We start from the raw sequence: 21,451 nt of genomic DNA, 5'->3' as shown, positions 1-21,451 counted from the left end.
TTGGTGTATGCGGATCATAACACGTAGCAGGTGCATACAACTTGCAAGATCGGATCAAGAATGCAAATATATTCATGAAAACATAAAGGGTTCAGATCTGAAATCATGGCACTCGGGCCCTAGTGACAAGCATTGAGCATAGCAAAGTCATAGCAACATCAATCTCAGAACATAGTGGATACTAGGGATCGAGCCCTAACAAAACTAACTCAATTACAGGATGAATCTCATCCAAGCCATCACCGTCCATCAACTCTACGAATAAATTACTCACTTCCGGCGGTGAGCATCACGAAGTTGGTGATGGAGGATGGTTGATGATGACAAAGACGGATGATCCCCCTCTCCGGAGCCCCGAAGGGACTCTAGATGAAGAACAGGAGGTGGCTGATAGGTCTCCAACGTATCTATAATTTTTTATTGTTCCATGTTGTTATATTATCAATCTTGGATGTTTTATAATAATTTTATAGTCATTTTTATCATTTTTTGGTACTAACCTATTGACATAGTGCCAAGTGTCAGTTGCTGTTTTTCCATGTTTTTACATCGGAGAAAATCAATACTAGATGGTGTCCAAATGCCACGAAACTCCACGGAGAATTTTTATGGGATAGAAGGAACACAACGGGCCCTGGCTGCGCCTGAGGGGTGCCCCGAGGGAGGCACAACCCACCAGGGCGCCCCAGGAGGCCCAGGCGCGCCCAGACCGCCTCTTTGCTCTATAAATACCCCAATATTCTAGAAACCCTAGGAACATCGACGAAATATTCATCCAGCCGCCGCAGAGTCCAGAACCACCAGATCCAATCTAGACACCATCTCAGATGGGGTTCACCACCTCCATTGGTGCCTCTCCGATGATGCGTGAGTAGTTCTTTGTAGACCTTTAGGTCCGTAGTTACTAGCTAGATGGCTTTCTCTCTCTCGCTGCATTCTCAATACAATGGTCTCTTGGAGATCCATATGATGTAACTCTTCTGCGGTGTGTTTGTTGGGATTTGATGAACTTTGAGTTTATGATCAGTTATATCTTTTTATATCCATGAAAGTATTTGAGTTTCTTTGATCTCTTTTATGCATGATTGCTTGTAGCCTCGTATTTCTTCTCCGATATTTGGGTTTTGTTTGGCCAACTTGATCTATTTATCTTGCAATGGGAAGAAGTGCCTGGTAGTGGGTTCGATCTTACAGTGCTTCATCCCAGTGACAGAAAGGGAAACGACACGCACTACTAGGAAAAGGGCTATAGATGGAATGGCCACTAATGGCGCACCAGACATGTGGTGCGCCACTACTATATAGCAGTGGCGCACCATGTGCTGGTGCGCCATTAGTGTGAAAGACACTAATGGCGCACCAGACACACAGTGCGCCACTAGTAACAATTTTTTTTGCAAACATACTAATGGCGCACCAGGGCACAGTGCGCCATTACTAGTTCTAACTAGTAATGGCGCACCGGCCTCCTAGTGCGCCACTACTATATTTTTTTTGCAAAACTACTAATGGCGCAACAGTGTATAGTGCACCATTACTAGTTTAAACTAGTAATGGCGCACTGTTCCCCGGTGCGCCATTAGTGTATATTTCATGGACACTTGATCTCGATCCCCCTCCATCTCGATCGCTATCCCACCTCGCCAGATCCGGTCCCCCTCGCCGCCGAGCACCCCCCGCACCCTCTACCCCGCTCCACCGGCCGCCGCTGCTGACAGCCGCACCCTCCCCCGCTCCACCGCCGCCGACGACCCACCGCACCCTCCCCTGCTCCACCGTCGCCGACGACCCACCGCACCCTCCCCGGCCCGCTCCACCGCCGCCGACGACCCCCGCACCCTCCCCGGCCCGCTCCACCGTCACAAATGAATGCAACTAAAATTGCAAAAAAAAAACAAATTTGATTATATTTTCAAATAACAAATTTGATGATATTTTCAAATAATAAATTTGATGATATTTTTCATATTCATAAATATATTCAAATAACAAATTTGATGATATTTTTTAAAAAATTATTACTGTTTTTGTAAAAAATTATTACTGTTTCATATTCATATTCATTTTCTAAAAAAATATTAGATGCAACAAAAATAATAATAAAAAAATTACTTATGGCGCACCTCTGGCTGGTGCGCCATTGCTATATAAAAAAAAGATTACTAATGGCGCACCGATCGTGGGTGCGCCATTGCTATGTAAAAAAACATTCTAATGGCACACCGCTTCGGGGTGCGCCATTAGTAAGTTTCCCCCCTTAGCTAATTCCTCCCTCTCCCTCTCTAGTCCACCCGCGCGCTCACCTGACCCACGATGCCGCCGCCCCGACCCCTGCCGGACTCCACCCCCGCCTCCCCCGCGCCCCCGTGCCCCCCACCACTGCAGCTCCCCCGCGCCGCCGCCCCCGTGTCTACCCGTCGCCCCACCTCGTCTTCCACGCGCCAAATCAAGCGGCAGCCAGGTAAATCCCTCCTGACCCGCCGGCGTCCACCTCGACCTCCCTCCTCCCCTCCATTCCCGCCGCCCCACATCTCTTTATGGCTCCGTTTGACGGACTCCTCCACCTTCCCTTCTCTCTGCAGGATCGGACGAACTCCATCATCGAGCAGAACCGGGGCGAGCTCCAGCCCTACCCACCTGCGTCCAGCGCAGGTATGCTCATCCCCTTCCCGCCCCTCCGGCTGCCGGCGTCCGCCCTCCCTCTCCCCTGTCCCCCATCTCTGATTGTTTTCTTTTCCAGTATGAATCTTGCTTTTTGATGGTTTCTTCAACTGCAAGTTCATTGAATTTACAATGTGATTCACTGGTAGTTGTCAATGTGTAGGTTTTGTAGTTGTGCTGATTTTAAAATTGATGTAATTTACACGAAGATTTAACAGTGATAGTAACCCATGATGAAGAACAGCGACTGACCCAAATTGGGAATTCAGTCGACTGGCACCCACCAGCCCCTTTTTGGTATGCAATGGCTCAACATAGCAGAGTGGATGATCCATTGGATTTTCAATCGACAACTACAGGTAGCCTGCTATAGTGGTGGATTTTCTCTAGCCTCGGCAGCAGCAGTCCAACAACAGATTCACCAAATGAGTTCCGATTAGCGGTCCTACCATGTAACTTCTAAATCACTTTAACGGGTGCACGTGACTTTCTGATTCAAACCGCGGCTAATAATTGATCAAAGATGATAGAGTAACAACCAGATTGATCCGAATTCAATAACCGTCAGGAAAATTTTACTACATATACAAGAGATTGGAAGGATCTTGCAAGCCCTCCCTCAACACCTGAATATTTTGCACACATCAACAGTGTACCTTGGTGATTTTACAAGTGGACATCCTCTTTGCAATCAGGTCGGCCGGTCACAGTCCTGTTCGTGGCCATTAACCGGCCTGATTTAAAGCCACACCCTACGACCGTGTCATCGGTTTGGGACACTTCATGGAGTTTTGCTGCACAATTAACTACGTGTGCTCATCAAAAGCTTAGTAATAGTCATTGCTAGGAACATTAGAATTTGATAAATTGCACGATAGTTGGCATGAGAAAAGGATAACTATGTTACATTCTGACTGAACTGCTTGGTCACCTTTGTGGTTCAGGGCTGAATGATGTTGGCATATCCAGGTTTTCCTCGTGTGAAGCGGCTAGCAGATCAGTCTACATCCATCAACTTAGAGGGCTGCTATGCAGTTGTGTTTAGTGAAGTAGTTAGTGTACTGTACTTGCAATAGTTTGCTTGGTCTTTCTTTGGTTTCAGTTAAGTTATTGTTAGATTTTCCTCTCCATTGCTCTGAGTGGTGCTTGTGTTTCTACTTGCAGAAATGTACCATGAGTGGTACAATCTAATTTACTACTGCTGCTATATACATCAATGCTTTACTACTAGCCCATGAGTGGTGCTTGTGTTTCTACTTGCAGAAATGTACTACTTGGGAATTTTGTCAACTTCTGATGCTGCTGCTGTACCCCGAGAGGCCCTTGAGTTTGCCGAAATGTCGATTAACTTCCGTTCCGGCAAATTCGGGTACTCCATATGTCCTATTTTCAGCAAAGGTCATGCTGAAATGTTCCGTGAATTTTAGCATGACTTTGCTAAAAATAGGACATATGGGGCACGTGCGACTAATGCATGGGCCGGGGTATCTTAGTACTTAATTAAGTAGGATCAACTGCCTCTTGTGTTATACATATAGAAGTGTGATATCTACTCATAGTTATTACTAATGTCAGTTGCTCGTCATCGATAAACCCTAATCTGGTAGGATGACCTACTAACAAAGCCCATACCACATATTCTATTTGGATGGCCCTGCTAACCCTTGACCATAAATACTTGAGATGGATGTAGCAGGCTTAAAGAAAGAAATGTTTTTAGGCCAACTCCACTGGGCCTGGCTGAAAATGCACAAGTGTGCATGACTAACAATATTCTATTGTAAAGCTAAAGAGGAAAGAGGAACCACTCATCCTAACCATTTGCTCTCAAAATTAGCACTTCACTTCTTACTACTGAAAATCTTAGACCATCTCCATTCACCAATTGCTCAAACCAGTTCGAAGGGCGTGTTTTCACCACACTGTGGATTATCTTATTGGACCCAACAGAGATGATGTAGTTTTGAATTACGAACATAGGAAATGTCGTCATCGGACGACGAAAGTCTCCCGGGGGAGTGCGACTGGTGCCACGACGGTCGAGGTCTGTGCGACAGGCCTCACCTGGACGATGATCGGCGCTTCAGCATTAAGCTCGAGGAGACCTTCGAAGTTGAAACGGTACGCAACGACGACAAGTGTTTTTTTCATAATTAAGCATGACTCCAACTATTTCAACGTGTAATTTCATCTTTTACAATTCGAGTATAGTTTATCCCATGCCATGCAAGACGCTATGTCTTGGAGAGGATGGATTTTGAAGATCATGAAAATTTTGAAACGAAGAAAATTCACCTAAGGACACATCATGATGTGGATTTTGAAGTAAATCTGTATAATGCTGAGAGCGTAACCCATTTTGGTTGCAAAAAATGGGAAGCATTTTGCAAGATGTATGGTTTTGATGAGGGTATGCTTGTCACCATGGATCTTGGTGATCCTGACATCGACCAAGACAATATGGACATTTGGGTCCTTGTTGATACGCCTCCAGTTCTACCGCTATGTGAGTTTCTCAAACATAGTTAATTATTAACTAATTTATATTGTTTATTTCAAAATAGTTGACAACTTATTTCCATTGACAGCTTATTTTGATTGTTCAAAAAATGTGCGGAACATGGTAGACAAAACCCACTACACCGATGGCTCCGAGTTAACTTATCAGGAGAAAAATCATCTGGTCGGATTTTGTACTGATCTTGAGAATTACAATATCTACAATCAAACTTCTCAACATTATGGTCAATACGTGCCACTAGTGCACGTGTTGAACTACGGTAACTACCATGGAGATACCCTGGTAAGATTTTTTACTATTACGACATCCGTGCATCTTTTGCGTACTTCTAAAACTAGTACATCATTGGTAACTATGAAGTTATTACTATGTTTTTCAACAGAGAATCCCAGAGGATTGTGTGCCTCATTTGATGTATCAGAATGGCAGCCTTCGTGTTTTGAACTTATATCCAGGTCATCCTACGAATCTCAACTGTCCATACCGGATTTCTAGAAGAAGTGGAGACATGCTAATCAGAGAATGGAAAAAATGTATGGACAGTCGTAAGGAGGTTCTTGGAAGCAAAAGGAAGCGCCGCGCAAGAACTGGAGACAGGATGATCTCCATTCTCCATAATGGAGAGTCAGGGTCTATATTGTTTTATGCTATTTTACCTTAAATAGGGTATTTAGGTCCTGCCTAATACTGATGATCATGTGCTAAGAACAATTAAGTAGGGTTGGTTCGATGACTATCAGGATGATGATCATATGACTTGTTATTAATAACGAGTAGAAGTTCTATGATAATGATTAGCAGGACTTGTTAGGATTAGTATTACTTTCGACAAACTCATTACTCGCGGTCTCGAGACTTGTAATGTTCTATCTTTGTTCGGTCTTTTGAATTCGGAGACTAATATGATGAATTGTATTCGGAGACTAATCTTCTATTGTATTCGATGAATCTGCTGTTGCTGTGTGGTGCTGTTTATATTCTGTCCAATAATATATTTTGTAATCTATGCAAATATCAGAAAAGAAAAAAACCCTAATATACATACTAATGGCGCATCACCCCAACGTGCGCCATTAGTATGCCAAAGGATACTAATGGCGCATCACCCCGCAGTGCGCCATTAGTATGGCAAAGCACATGGGTAAATATGCCCCCCTGGGAGGCATACTAATGGCGCACCGTGGCCTATACTAATGGCGCACTGCCTGGTGCGCCATTAGTGTACCAGATACTAATGGCGCACCAGTGGTGCGCCATTAGTAAAAATTACTAGTGGCGTGGTACTAGTGGCTCACCAGTAGTGCGCCATTAGTAGGCAAAACTGGTGCGCCACTAGTAGGCCTCTTCCTAGTAGTGACGTATGTATCGTTGCTACTAAGGATAAAACGATGGGGTCTATCTCTACATAGATAGATCTTGTCTACATCATGTCATCATTCTTATTGCATTACTCCGTTTTTCCATGAACTTAATACACTAGATGCATGCTGGATAGCGGTCGATGTGTGGAGTAATAGTAGTAGATGCAGGCAGGAGTCAGTCTACTAATCTTGGACCTGATGCCTATATAATGATCATTGCCTGGATATCGTCATAATTAGTTGAAGTTCTAGCAATTGACCAACAGTAATTTATTCACCCACCGTTTGCTATTTTTCTCGAGAGAAGCCACTAGTGAAACCTACGACCCTCGGGTCTTCTTTCTCATATATTTGCCTTTGCGATCTACTTTTTCCTTGCATTTATTTTCAGATCTATTAAACCAAAAATACAAAAATACCTTGCTGCAGTTTATTTCTATTTATTTTATTTGGCGTTCGATCTATCAAATTATTGCAACTTATTCCTGTCTGCACACCGTTTCTGGCGCCGTTACCTGAAAGGGATTGACAATCCCTTTAACACGTCGGGTTGCGAGGTGTTGTTATTTGTGTGCAGGGGCTGTTTACATTGTGTTGCTTGGTTCTCCTACTGGTCCGATAACCTTGGTTTCATATCTGAGGGAAATATCTACCGCGTTGTGCTGCATCATCCCTTCCTCTTTGCGGAAATACCGACTTTGCTTCAAGCGACATCAAAAGGAATTTCTGGCGCCGTTGCCGGGGAGGATCTTCAACATATACCAGGTTCCTAATCAAAAATCTCATCTTCTTGCAATTTACATTATTTGCCATTTGCCTCTCCTTTTCCTCTCCCCCACTTCACAAAAATTTGCCATTTTATTCGCCTCTCTTTTCATTTCATCATTCTCTTGCTCTCTAGTCTCGATGGCTAGCGTCCCTACTCCTCCTTTGTCACCAGATTTTGATGTCCTTTACTTCAAACAAAGACAAGGAGAAAATTTGAAAGATGCCTGGTATAGGCTTATGGAATCATATCGTATTTCCAACTTAAAGGGGGACGCTAAATTTTTGCTTTGTAATTTTTACATAGGATTGGCTTTGCATCATAGACAACATCTCGATTTTGCCGCTAAAGGAAATTTTATTGAACTTGATGCCAATGCTGCCTATGAAATCTTAGTGGGAATTTTGGGAATTCCACCTCAAAAGAAGGGGTTTCCTTTTACCCCCGAGGGAGCTCAAATGTTGGAAAAACTTGGTGATTTGCATAAACATATGGTTGAAATACAAAAATATAATGAACCCCTCAAACACCTCAATGGTAGTATCAATCGCATGAATACTCTGATTACTCTTTGCAACAAGCGATTGGATATTTTGGATCTTAAGATGGTTTCTTTTCCGGAGAATTTAGGGAAGCGTAAAGAGCCTCCCGGGTTTGAGAAAACCCTTACGAAAGTTGCCAAAACTTTGGAAGACAAAACTTAGACTCTTGCTTTATGCCTAGCTAAGGGTGTAAAACTATAGCGCTTGTTGGGAGGCAACCCAATGAATAAATTTTATTTTTGCTTTTTGCTTTCTATTCTTGAGTGTTAGCACAATTATGCTACTGTTATGATTGTGTTTTTTGTGTTTTAGTTAGTGTTTGTGCCAAGTAGAACCAATAGGATCTTCTTGGGTGATAGTTGTTTGATCTTGCTGAAAAAGACAGAAACTTTGTGCTCACGAAAATAATTGTTAAAAATCACCAGAACGTGGTAAAATGCCAATTCTTTTTGCATAAGCTTAATATAAAAAATATCCAGGTCGTTCCGGTTTTTCAAAAAAATCTGGAGTTCCAGCAGTATTCGAACAAATCAGATTGCTACAGACTGCTCTGTTTTGACAAATTCTGTTTTCTTTGTGTTGTGTGCTTATTTTGATGGCTCTATGGTTTTCTTTGATGAGTTTTTGCCATAGAAAAGTTTGAATACAGTAGATATAATTAAAAAAAAATTGGTTTGATACATCACTTATAGTAGTGATTTATTTTTCTTACACTAATGGATCTCATGAAGGTTTTGTTGAGTTTTGTGTGATTGAAGTTTTCAAGTTTTGGGTTATCTTACGATGGATGAAGGAAGGATAGAAGAGTCTAAGCTTGGGGATGCCACGGAATCCCAAGCTATTATCCAAAAATGAGCAACCAACTAAGCTTGGGGATGCCCCTGAGTGGCATCCTCGCTTTCTTCCAACAATATCGGTATTTTACTCGAAGCCATATTTTTATTCGTCACATGATATGTGTTTTGCTTGGAGCGTCTTGTATGATATGAGTCTTTGCTTGTTTTATTTTGTGTTTTAAGTCATCAATCCTTGCTGGACACACCTATTTGGGAGAGCCAAAATTATGTCATGACTTGTTAGAATTTCTCTCTTTGCTTCACTTAATTTTTTTATGAGCAATAGGACTTGCTCTAGTGCTTCATTTATATCTTTTTGAGCACGGTGTGCTTAGTTTTTTTAAGAAATGCTCTCTTGCTTCACTTAGATTTATTTGAGAGTTAGAAAAATTTCCAAGAAATTCTCTCTTGCTTCACTTAAAATTATTTTGAGAGAAAGAAGAAAAAAATATGCTATTGATCCTCACTTATATTTGTTTGAGCTTATGAAAAGCAACACATGAAAAATTAGTATCAAAGTGATAGATATCCCAGAAGGATATAATAAAAACTTTCATGAAGATCATTGGACAAAATAAACTTGATTCTTAGTAATAGTTTTGAGATATGATTATGTGATATGTGAGTTATGTTGATGAGTAATTATGCTTTAGTAAGAATATTTGTGTTAAGGTTTGTGATTCCCTATGCAAGTACGAAAGTCAATAGTCATGCAGTGAAAATTATATCTTACCTGTGGTGCATTATTCGGTGTTATTTATGCTTAATGCTTGCTTATGAGATTATCCGTTTCTTGTTTGGTCGCTTCCCAATCTTTTGCTAGCCTTCACTTTGCACCAAGTATGATGTCTACTTGTGCATCCAAAATCCTTTAAACCAGTTTTGCCACATGAGTCCACTATATCTACCTATATGCGGTATTCTTTTGCCGTTATAAGCAAATTTGCATGTGCCATCTCTAATTTTCAAAATAAACTTTTCTTTTGTGTATTTGTTTCACTCGCGGAGCGGTGAGGGGTGGCTAACATTTTCCATGCTGGATGTGTTATTCTCACGATGAGTGTTTATTCACTTGTCATTGCACGAGAGTAAGGCAAAGGTCTTAGGGATGCCCAGTCCCGAAATGCTTAATAAATTCCTTGGAAAGTGTTGGTATGGAGGGCAACCGTGGATTCAGCTAGCCATGCGAAGTGAAAGTATGGTGGAAAAAGGAATAAACTTTATTTTCTATTTGGGAACCGCCTATGGCATATCTAGCATGGAAAGTGTTGGGAACTCTAAGTCGTTTTCGTTGGTGGGATGGATGCACCTCCCAAAATGTTTTTATCTTTATTTTTTCGCTTTGAGCTCTGGCACTTCTACAAATCCCTACTTCCCTGTGCGAAGGGCCTTTCTTTTATTTTATGCAATTTTTATTTTGAATTTGAGTCTCCATCTTCCCTCATAAAAAGCACCAACTAGGAGGCAATATGATCGTACTTAAGTATTGGGTGTAACTAATATTCGAGTGTGTTTCATGAATGGATCAATGTTTGAGCATGATGGGCTAGGGATAACTTATTTTAGCATTGATATTTAGAAAGACATGGTTGCTTGTTGATATGCTTGAGTATCTAAATTATTATGTCAAAACTAGACTAGTGCTTTGAATCACATAAAAGTCCAATTGTCCATGCTATAAAGAAAAGAATATGATATGACATGATAGGTAGCATTCCACATCAAAAATTCTGTTTTTATCACTTACCTACTCGAGGACGAGCAGGATTTAAGCTTGGGGATGCTGATACGTCTCCAACGTATCTATAATTTTTGATTGTTCCATGCTGTTATATTATTAATCTTGGATGTTTTATAATCATTTTATAGTCAATTTATATCATTTTTTGGTACTAACCTATTGACATAGTGCCAAGTGCTAGTTGATGTTCTTTCCATGTTTTTTACATCGCAGAAAATCAATACCAGACGGAGTCCAAATGCCACGAAACTCCACGGAGAATTTTTATGGGCCAGAAGGAACAGAACGGGCCATGGCTGTGCCTGGGGGGGTGCCCTGAGGGAGGCACAACCCACCAGGGCGTGCCTGGGCCTGGGCGCGCCAGGAGGCCCAAGCGCGCCCTGGTAGGTTGTGCCCACCTCGGGTGCCCCCCGGGACCGCATCTTTGCTCTATAAATACCCCAATATTCCAGAAACCCTAGGAACATCGACGAAATATTCATCCAGCCGCCGCAGAGTCGAGAACCACTAGATCCAATGTAGACACCATCTCGGCTGGGGTTCACCACCTCCATTGGTGCCTCTCTGATGATGCGTGAGTAGTTCTTTGTAGACCTTCGGGTCCGTAGTTAGTAGCTAGATGGCTTTCTCTCTCGCTGAATTCTCAATACAATGGTCTCTTGGAGATCCATATGATTTAACTCTTTTGCGGTGTGTTTGTTGGGATCTGATGAACTTCAAGTTTATGATCAGTTATATCTTTTTATATCCATGAAAGTATTTGAGTTTCTTTGATCTCTTTTATGCCTGATTTCTTGTATCCTCATATTTGTTCTTCGATATTTGGGTTTTGTTTGGCCAACTTTGTCGGTGTGGAACGACACCTATGGGATCACAAGAATCCCTACTACAGTTGCCGGGGTGCAGGGTTGCGAGAAGAGCAGGATTAGCAATCAGCACAAGCATCGTTTACCCAGGTTCGGGCCGCGAGGATGCGTAAAACCCTAGTCCTGCTTTGGTGGATGTATTTCGGAGAGTTCTTGAGCTCTCGAACTAGCTATGGTGGGTGCGTGGTTCCAAAGAGCCGAATCCCTCTCCAGTAAGCCATGGGCCTCCTTTTATAGTCGAAAGGGGCTGCCACAGTGGCACACAGGAGGTGGAAAGGCGTACAGTGCTATGAGCTTATCGCTCGTATTACAGGACAAGGCGCATTTAATGCGCCACTGAGGTGTCCCCTACCTTTATCGGGGACGTGAGCGAGGCCCGTCCCGTCCGTCGCCGCTCCTCCTCGCTTCGACACGCGCCCTGGCCAGCGGTGCGTGCGGCGCCATGTAGGCAGGCAGGCAGCTGAGGTGGCGCGGTGGTGGAGCCTTCACGAAGATCTGCATGCCGCCATGCAGGCGTGTGCTGAGTTGGCCTGGAGGCTGCATGTTGCCACGCAGGTGCCTGCCCAGCTGGTTGGGCTGGCAGCTGCATGCGAACGACGGTGGAGACTTGGCTGGTGCGGGCCTGGCAGTGGCCCTGCTGGCATCCTCGGTGAGAGCCTTGCCGGGTGGCCCGGCAAGGGTCTTGCCGTGGCGTGCTGTCGTCCCCGGCAAGGATCTTGCCGGGGGTCTTGTGGCTCTCCTCGGCAAGGATCTTGCCGAGGATCGTTGTCTTTTAATCCTCATCTGATCTTGGATATTCCTTGTCTTCACAAAGATCTGCATGCCACCATGGAGGTACCTCCTGAGCCCTGGCCCAACGTGGTTGATGACGTTGGAGACCGTGGGCTCAAGGATGGCGTGCTCCGCTGGTGTTGGACGAGCCGCCCCGGCAAGGGTCTTGCTGGGGCCGCTGAGGCTGCCCCCGGCAAGGATCTCGCTGGGGGAACCTACTTCGCCTCTCTGCTTCTTTGTGGTCTTGGCCTTGGTGTTGCTTTGGCTATCTTGGGCTTCGGTTTTACCTCGGTTCACCTCCCCTATTCTGCTTGGTGTGGCCGCGGGCGCATCTCCGACTGTCCGTGCACAAGTAAAGGGGTACAAAGGTGCGCCCCTTCTTTTGTACACCGACAGGAGCCCCCGGGCCTGGGCCACACATAAGCACGACACGTTGTTGGGCCAGGCCCAAAACGGTGCGCGGGCAGGCGGGGCGGTTTTTACCGCGGTAAAACTTTTCGCGCGCCGCGCTTCCCACGATCCGCGTTGAATGCGCGACGTGGAGGGGTGCGTGGGGCGGTTTCCGCACGCATGCATCATGTCGCAGTAAAGAGGCGGCTCGCGCCTTCCCTATATAAAGAGGGAGGCATGGAGGCGCGGCTCATTTACAGAATGGGGCCGGGTCGCGGTCTTTAAGGCGTCCACACCCCACGATCACGGGGTGGAGAGAGGTCGCTTCACCCGTCCTCTCGGTTCTGCACACTCGCCACGCGTCCTCCATGCGCTTGGGGTGGCAAGCGGTGGAGACGGGAAACCAGGCCGTCGCTGGTTGGGGCAGCAGGTCGGTCCCGATTCCTTGCGCCTCTGGTGGCTCGATTGGCCCAGCGGGGCGGCCGAGCCCCGACCCCGCCCCTTTATAAGGAGAGGGAAGGGGAGATGGCATCCTGCATTCTTCTATCTTCTATCTCCTCCTACTTCTGCTTCTTCCTCCCATCCGCCATGGAGAAGGGGAACCCTGGTCCCTCGACGGTGGTGGCGAGGGTCGCCGCTCGACAACGCGTCCCTCCTTCCCTCGAGCCCATGGCGACGGGGCCAGCCACAAGAGGAAGGGGGAGGGGGCATGGCCAAGGTCGCCGCGGTGGCTGGGGGAGAGGGGCACGAGGCAGCGCGGCGGCCGTGCCTCTGCCAGCGGTGCCTCCCGCGATGGAGGGCCACGTCGGGGACCGGCCCCGCGAGTTCTTCATCAGGCTGCGCCGGCCATCGCGTCGTCGTCTCCGTCTCCCCACCCCCTTCGCAGCGGAGATGGAGCTCGATCCGCCTCAGACCCTCAGGTTGCACATGAGGGGATGCGGGACCGGTGGTACGTGAGTCGACGTTGACTTCCCCGCTCCTCACGTTATGTATCTCCGTCACGGGTGGAAGACGTTTGCCCACATCCATAGCCTGACGGTGGGGCTCGTCCTCTACTTCAAATTAATGGAGGGCGGCCTGCTCTCCGTCAAGGTCTTTGGAGATCTTGGGACTCGCCTGAAGTGCTGCGTGGAGAGCTCTTCCGACGACGAAGACTCTTCCTCGAGCGGGAGGGACGAGGAGGACAGCGACAGTGGCGACGAGGGAGTCGAGCGGCAGGATGCCGACTCCGACTTCGTATGACCGCGTCGTTCCTCCCTCGGTCACGCGCCCAGCCGAGGGCCATCCACACCAAGCTCTCCTTCGGGGTGCTCCCCGTCGTCTCCTTGGGCGGCTGGCGTAGGAGGGCCGGAGAAGGCGAAGAAGGCAGGTGGCAGCCATTAACTTGGAGTACACGGGCACCGACACCTTCATCGCGTATTGGCGAGCCACTGCCTCAACTTCCAGCTTTCTGCTCCTCGCACCTTGCCGAGGCGCTCTTTTTGCCTTTCCGCTGTCCTATTCCATCTCCTGAGGAGAGGGACAAGAAAGCGATTATGGGCATCTCATCTCTTTTTTAGTTTGTAAGCCTTCGGGCCTTTGTTAAATTTAGAACTTGTAATCCCCTTGCTCATGTTTTTCATTCCGTATGAACTGTACCTGTATGGGATGTTTTTAATGAAAAAGGGATGTTTGCCGGGTTTTTCGTTCATGGGTGGACCCCGCGACAAGGAGAGAATCCTTGTTACTATTTTAAGATAAACGTTTTTCGCCCGGCAATAGGCCTTGTCGCCCCCCTCACTTCGCTCGACCATTCTCGCGCCCTTGGCGGAGGCAGGGACGAAGTGGGCTTAGGCTCCTTGTTCTATCTTCTTACCGCCGCGGCTACAACCAAATCCGGACCCAGGGGATAATCCTTAGGTATAGGAAAAAGGGGAGCACGGTAGCCTGGAGATAAAACGAGGTTTCACATGCCCCAGTTCTGTTCCGAAATGCATGACAGAGGATGAAAGACTTATCTGGATCTGCAGCCCCCGGCAACCTTGTCTTGTCGCGGTTGGATCCTTGTACTTGCAGCCCCCGGCAATTCTGGCCTGTCGGGGTCGGGTCGCCGGTCCGTTCCCTTTCTTCCAAGTAGCTCAGCAGAAGTGCTCATGTGCCCTGCGAACCAAAGGAGGACAGAAAAGAACAGAGAGACGCACACTCGACCTCTAGGCTAGGGGTTAGTCGCCACTAAGCGCTATCAACCCTAACCAATGAAGAGACTCGACCTAGCATGCATGCTATAACTTAGGGCGCCAGCGCTTCATTTATTTGTGCTCAGGGTCTGCGCCTGGATTTGTACAAAGGGTTACATGCCTTGCCGGCAAGGCTTGTACAAAAGGTGGCTTGTCGGGGGGCCCGGCAAGCCGCGCCTTATGGGTAAAACTTGCGAAGATGCTCGATGATCCAGGAGTTGCTCACTGGAACGGCATCTTCGGTCTCCAGGCAGACTGCGCCAGGCCAGGTGACTCGTATTACCCGATAAGGGCCTTCCCACTTTGGTGTCAACTTGTTGGAATTCTTGGCCGACTGAACACGCCGAAGAACAAGGTCGCCTTCCTCAAAACTTCGGGCATGAACCTTGCGGCTATGGTAGTGGCGCAAGGCTTGCTGGTAGCATGCTGCTCTCACAGCCGCACGAAGACGATCTTCCTCAAGGAGCGTCGCGTCATCTTGCCAACTGCTCTTGCTCAAGCTCATCATAAGCGAGCACTCAAGATGACCCGTATATGAGTTCCGTGGGGAGAACTGCCTCTGCCCCATATACTAGGGCAAAGGGTGTCTGACCAGTGGCTCGATTTGGCGTCGTCCTGATCGACCAAAGAACCGCCGGCAACTCATCAATCCAGCGCCTTCCGCTCTTGTGCAGCCTGTCAAAGGTCTTCGTCCTCAGGCCTCGCAACACTTCAGCATTCGCCCTCTCTGCTTGGCCGTTGCTCCGGGGGTGTGCCACGGAAGCAAAACAGACCTTGCTGCTGAGGTCTCGAATGTACTGCATGAAGGTGTGGCTTGTGAACTGCGTGCTGTTGTCGGTGATGACTCTGTTTGGCACACCAAAACAGCAGACTAGTCCCTTGAAGAACTTGACGGCTGACTGTGCTGTCACCTTCCTCACTGGCTCCACCTCTGGCCACTTTGTGAACTTGTCGATTGCAACGTACAAGTACTCAAAGCCCCCGATAGCATGGGGGAAAGGGCCCAGTATGTCGAGCCCCCAGACTGAGAATGGCCAGGAGAGAGGGATCGTTTGAAGGGCTTGAGCTGGTTGATGAAGCTTCTTTGAATGGAACTGACACACTTCACACTTGGTTACTAGTGTCGTCGCATCCTGGAGGGCGGTGGGCCAGAAGAAACCTTGCCGGAACACCTTGCCGGCAAGGGCCCTCGACCCTATGTGGGAGCCACATATGCCTCCATGTATCTCTGCCAACAGCTCCGGTCCTTCCTCCCGGGGGATGAACTTCAATTTCACACCGTTTGGCCTTCTCCTGTACAGGACGTCATCGACAAACTGGTACATGGCAGACCGACGGGCTACTTTTTCCGCTTCTCCCTGCTCCTCAAGAAGTTCCCCTGTTTGGAGGAATCGAACAGTATGCTGCGCCCACGCCGGAGCCTGGGGCTCGATGGCAAGGACCAAAGGCATTTCCTCTGCCATGGGCGCGGCTGTCTCCACGGCCAGGGCTTGACGCCCTGCTGGAGCCAGTTGCTCTTTGGCAGGCTCAGCGTCCACGGCAGCATCCTTGCCGGCAGCCCCAGGGGTCTCGGTAGGAAAGTACTTGCCGGGACCTGATTTCCTTCGCTTGTTCCGCCTCGTTGATGGTTTGACGGTTGGCTGAGTTAACCAAAGCAAAAGGCACCTGGTTCCACAGGTAGCTTGAATGCAGCATGCTTCAACAGGTAATCGGCGATGTCGTTCTCCGCTCGGGGAACGTGCTCCGCTTGGATACCATCAAGGCGCTCCTCTAGCTTCCTCACTTCATCTACGTAGGCCTCCATCAATGGGCTCTGGTAATCCTTGTTGACTTGTCTGACGACAAGCTGCGAGTCACCCCTGACGATGAGCCTGTTCACCCCGAGGTCTGCCACGATCCTGAGACTGGCAAGCAGCCCCTCGTACTCATCAGTGTTGTTTGTGGACATCTCCCTGGGAAAGTGCATCTGGACCACGTACTTGAGGTGCTCTCTAGTGGGTGCAACAAGCAGCACACCGGCACCGACGCCTTGCAGCGAGAAAGCCCCATCAAAGTACATGATCTAGTCGCAGTCCACTTCCTTGCCGGGGGGAGTGGTCTCTTGGATTTCTTCGTCAGGTGTTGAGGTCCATTCTGCAATGAACTCCACCAAGATTCTGCTCTGGATTGTTGAGGTACTTTCAAACTTCAACCCAAAGCTCGACAACTCCAAGGCCCATTCTACAATCCTTCCGGTTGCATCTGGGTTGTGCAGTATCCGTTGTAGCGGGAGGCGGGTGACGACAGTGATCTCGTGGGCTTGGAAGTAATGATGCAGCTTCCTCGAGGCCATAAGGAGGCCGAAGAGCAATTTCTGCACACCGGAGTACCTCAACCTAGCCCCCTGCAAGAGGGAGCTCACAAAGTAAACCGGGTGCTGCATCACCTTCTTCTTCTGCACCACTTCGCTTGACTGTGCGGGTGTTGCCCCGACGGCGTCAGACTCTGCCGGGGCCCTTGCCTTGCCGGCACCAGGTCTTGCCGGGGGAATCTTTGGCTCGCCGTCCGCTGGTTCTGCCGTCGCCACTGCCTCCTCATCAACCTGCCTCTGTGCCACTAGTGCGGCGCTGACCACTTGATTCTTTCCCGCTAGGTACAGCAACAACGGTTCTTGTGGCTTAGGCGCAACTAGTATTGGCGTGGAGGAAAGGTATTTCTTCAGATCCTGCAACGCCGCCTCGGCTTTTGGGGTCCACTCCATCGGACCTGCCTTCTTCAAGATCTTGAAGAAGGGAAGGGCGCGCTCGGTGGACTTGGAGATGAATCGGCTCATGGCGGCGACGCATCCGGTGAGCCGACGCACATCCTTGATCCTCTTGGGCGCCTCAATCTGTTCAATAGCCTTGATTTTGTCTGGGTTTGCCTCGATCCCACGCTGCGACACAAAGAATCCGAGAAGCTTGCCGGACGGGACGCCGAAGACACACTTCTCAAGATTCAGCTTAAGGTTGATCTTGCGCAGGTTGGCAAATGTCTCTTCCAGATCTTGCACAAGAGTTGCCCCATCCTTGGTTTTGACCACTATGCCATCCATGTATGCCTCCATATTTCTATGGAGCTGGGGTTCAAAACCAATTTGGACTGCTCTTGCAAACATCGAGCCAGCACTCTTCAACCCGAAAGGCATCCGTAAAAAGCAATACGTACCACATGGGGTGATGAATGCTGTCTTCTCTTCATCTTCTCTCGTCATGAAGATTTGGTGGTAGCCCGAGTAGGCGTCGAGGAATGACAGCAGATCACACCCAGGCGTGGAGTCGACAATCTGGTCGATGCGCTGCAACGGGAAGGGGTCCTTAGGACAAGCCTTATTGATGTCTGTGTAATCAATACATAGCCTCCACTTCCCATTTGCCTTGCACACCACTACCGGATTGGCCAACCACGTCAGATGGAGCACTCCTCTCACCAAACCCGCTGCTTCCAACTTCCTGATCTCTTCTGTGATGAACTCCTGCCTCTCCAGAGCCTGCTTTCTGACCTTCTGCTTGACGGGCCACGCATGAGGACAGACAGCTAGGTGGTGCTCAATCACCTCCCTGGGAACACCCGAGATGTCGGATGCTTGCCACGCAAACACGTCGACATTCGCCCGCAGGAAGGTGACGAGCGCGCCTTCCTATTTGCTGTCGAGGGTGGAGCCTATGGTGAAAGCCCCTCCTGTGCCATCCTCCTTGATGGACACCTTCTTGGTCTGTGGTGGCTCAGCTCTGGATTTCTTGCTCTTCCCGGTAGAGCTCTCTGGCACGTCCTCGACGGTAGCACAACACTCAAGGGAGGTGCGTGTCAGAGTAAATGGCCACGGGTAGCCTAACCGACTCCCCCTGGCTCTTCGAAAAATTATCAGGCCATTCGAGCCTTCAAGCATACAAAGCATAGGGCCGCCTTCCCCCGGCCGGCTATCCCCAGGGCGGACTCCCAGAAGGCGACCCGGCCTCAGAAACCTTCCCCAAGAAAGATACGAGATGGCCGACTCCCAGAAGCCGGCCATGAGGAAAGCCGACTCCCAGAAGCCGGCCATGAAGAAAGCCGCCTCCCAGAAGCCGGCCAAGACTGCACCCACTAAGACTGTATCCACATAACGGCGATAGGACGGGGCGTGGCCGCAGTACAGCCCACTACCCCCGAATCCCGGAACAGGCATGGCCACAGGGCGCCGTACGGGCCAGCCATCCCCCGTCCGGCGCGGCACTGTAGCCATGTTGGCCTCGATGTCACCCACGACAGGCGCCAGTACGGCACGCGGGCGGCGGGCCCCTTCAGCCAGAGAGATACCCGAAGGCGGCCCGGCCTCCCCTAGTCGGCCAGGGGCGTGGCCGGCTCCCAATAGCCGGCTACCTCCCTCCCTCGAAATATGTGCCTCATTAAGGAGACAAGACGAGGTAAGGCTACAGTGAGAGCCCACAAGGCGGCGGCACTGTAGCCACGCTTACCTCGACAAAGCCCTCGTCATCAGAGGCGAGGCAACAGTAACCAGCCGCCGAGAAAGCCCCCAAGGGGTGGGGCCGGCCTGTCGGCCAAGAGGCCGACAGCCAGCGGGACCCACCAGTCGGCGGGCCCCAATGGCCGGCGGAGAAGCCGGCGAGCATAGACACTGACGGCTGGGACCCGTGCCCAGCCAGATTACCATTGTACCCCTGGGGGGTAGGCCTGGGACACCCATGCAAAGGGTTGATCTCATAGAGTTTCACACACCACATAGAGAGAAAAAGGAGAGCTAGCCTTGCCCTTTTTCTTCCTCTAGCCAAACAGCTCAAGGAGCACTTGTAGCTACTTGTACTGATCTAGTGATCATGCGGAGACCCCGCAGAGCAGGACCAGGGGTGTTATCTCCATGGAGAGCCCCGAACCTGGGTAAGATCCGCCGGCGTGCATGTCTTCGCCTCATCCCGTTTCCAAGCACCGGTGATGTCTTACTGGCTCCCACAATGATAAGTCACCCATTGGCATATGTCACACCTACCACCCGACATTTGGTGCCCACCGTGGGGCCAGGTGCACCGTCGTCCGGAGACCTGTTCTGGACGGGAACCCTTTTCCTCCCCCGCGAGCGTAGCCAGCCTGCTACGCCCGATGGCGCTCGCCCCGACGTGCTGCAAGGCGTCGACGACGCCTGCGCGGCGAGCTGCCTCGCCGATCTTCTTGGCGAGACTCGCATCTCCGACGAGCCCGCGTCCGACATAGGCACGGACTACCCCGAGAGCCGCCTCGTCAGCCTCCTCGACCAGCTTCACGTCTCCAGCAAGCTTGCTGTGGACTTGGAGTCGGTCGGCTCCACCGACCCGATGCTTGTCGACTCCGACACGGCATCGCTCGACGCCTACCCCTCCGACGTGGTAGTCTTCGACGACCCTCTCCCTCGAGCTGACAGTGGCAGCAGCGCTGTCACTGAGGTGCTGGTCATCAGCCACGCCGCCGACTCGGGCGAGAACGCCCACGACGCCCTACAAGCGGCGATGCATGACTTGTCCGTCCCCATCCCGGCCGACGCCGACGCCGAGACCCTGGAGGCATGCCGCCTCGCCCTCGTCGCGGAGGGCCAGAAGATAGCCTCCATGAGATGCCTCACCGAGGCTCACCAGCGCGAAGTCGATCGCGCCGCCTTTGGTACGCCGCCTCATGGCGGGCCGAGCCGAGTCGGCCTCGTCAAGAAGCGCGGCGCGGCCATCGCCAGCATGCTGGGGGCAGACCGCCCAGTCTACGCCACACCGCTCGAGAATCTGCGAGCCGCCCAGGCGGCCGCAGAAGAGCTGAACGGGCTGGGGGCTGATGAGCTCCACTACATGACGAGGCGCATCCAGTAGCTGATCGACGCGGCCGCAGAACGGCATGAAGCCGGCGCCCGCGCTGAGAGTCCTCCCCCGCGCCGAGAACACGCCGCGACATCCCGGTCACCGACTGCGAGCGGCGCCCGCGCAAGGAAAGACAAGGAGCCGGCTGCTAGCCGTAGCCGGACTCGAATCACCATCGAGCGCGACGCAGAAGGCCGCCCTCGAGCGGTGGAGCGCCAAGGCAATCCGCCTCCTCCCCCGCCTCGTGGGGAGAGATATCCCACCCCGCCGCCTGTCACGCATCCGACTCTCGGTGGCCGACTAGGCCACCGTGAAGGAATCAGCGAGAACGACGCCCGCCACCGGATCGACCGCCTAGCACAATCCCTGGCGCTAGAAGAAGAAGACAATGTCGGCCCGCCATGCTTTGGCCCCCGCATCCGCGACGAGCCCTTCCCCAAAGGGTTCTCGCTCCCCAGAGACACGCCCAAGTACAACGGCTCTGTAAAGCCGGAAGATTGGCTGATCGACTACTCTACCGCTGTCAGCATAGCGAACGGCAACAGGCGCGTAGCCGTGAAGTACGTCCCTCTCATGCTTCAAGGCCCGGCGCGCACCTGGCTAAACAGCCTCAAGCCCTACAGCGTCAACAGTTGGCTGGACTTCACGGAAGTCTTTGTCCGCAACTTCACCAGCACGTACAAGCGGCCTCCAAAGCCCAGCCAGCTCTTCTTGTGCGTCCAAGGGTCCAGCGAATCGACTCGCGACTACCTCACGCGGTGGGCCGAGTTCCGCAACTCCTGCGAGGGGGTGCACGAGGTTCAAGCCATCGAATACTTCGCCGCAGGGTGCCGAGAGGGCACCCTCCTCAAGCACCGACTCCTCTGCGACGAGCCGGCCACCCTCGACGAGCTGCTGGTCATAGCCGACAAGTATGCCATGACCGACTCCTCGATGAAGACCGAGCTCC

This window comes from Aegilops tauschii, chromosome 1, assembly GCF_002575655.3.
Source record: "Aegilops tauschii subsp. strangulata cultivar AL8/78 chromosome 1, Aet v6.0, whole genome shotgun sequence".
NCBI classification, from domain to species: domain Eukaryota; kingdom Viridiplantae; phylum Streptophyta; class Magnoliopsida; order Poales; family Poaceae; genus Aegilops; species Aegilops tauschii.
The sequence above is the reverse complement of the archived record's forward strand: the minus strand, read 5'-3'. Positions refer to the sequence as shown.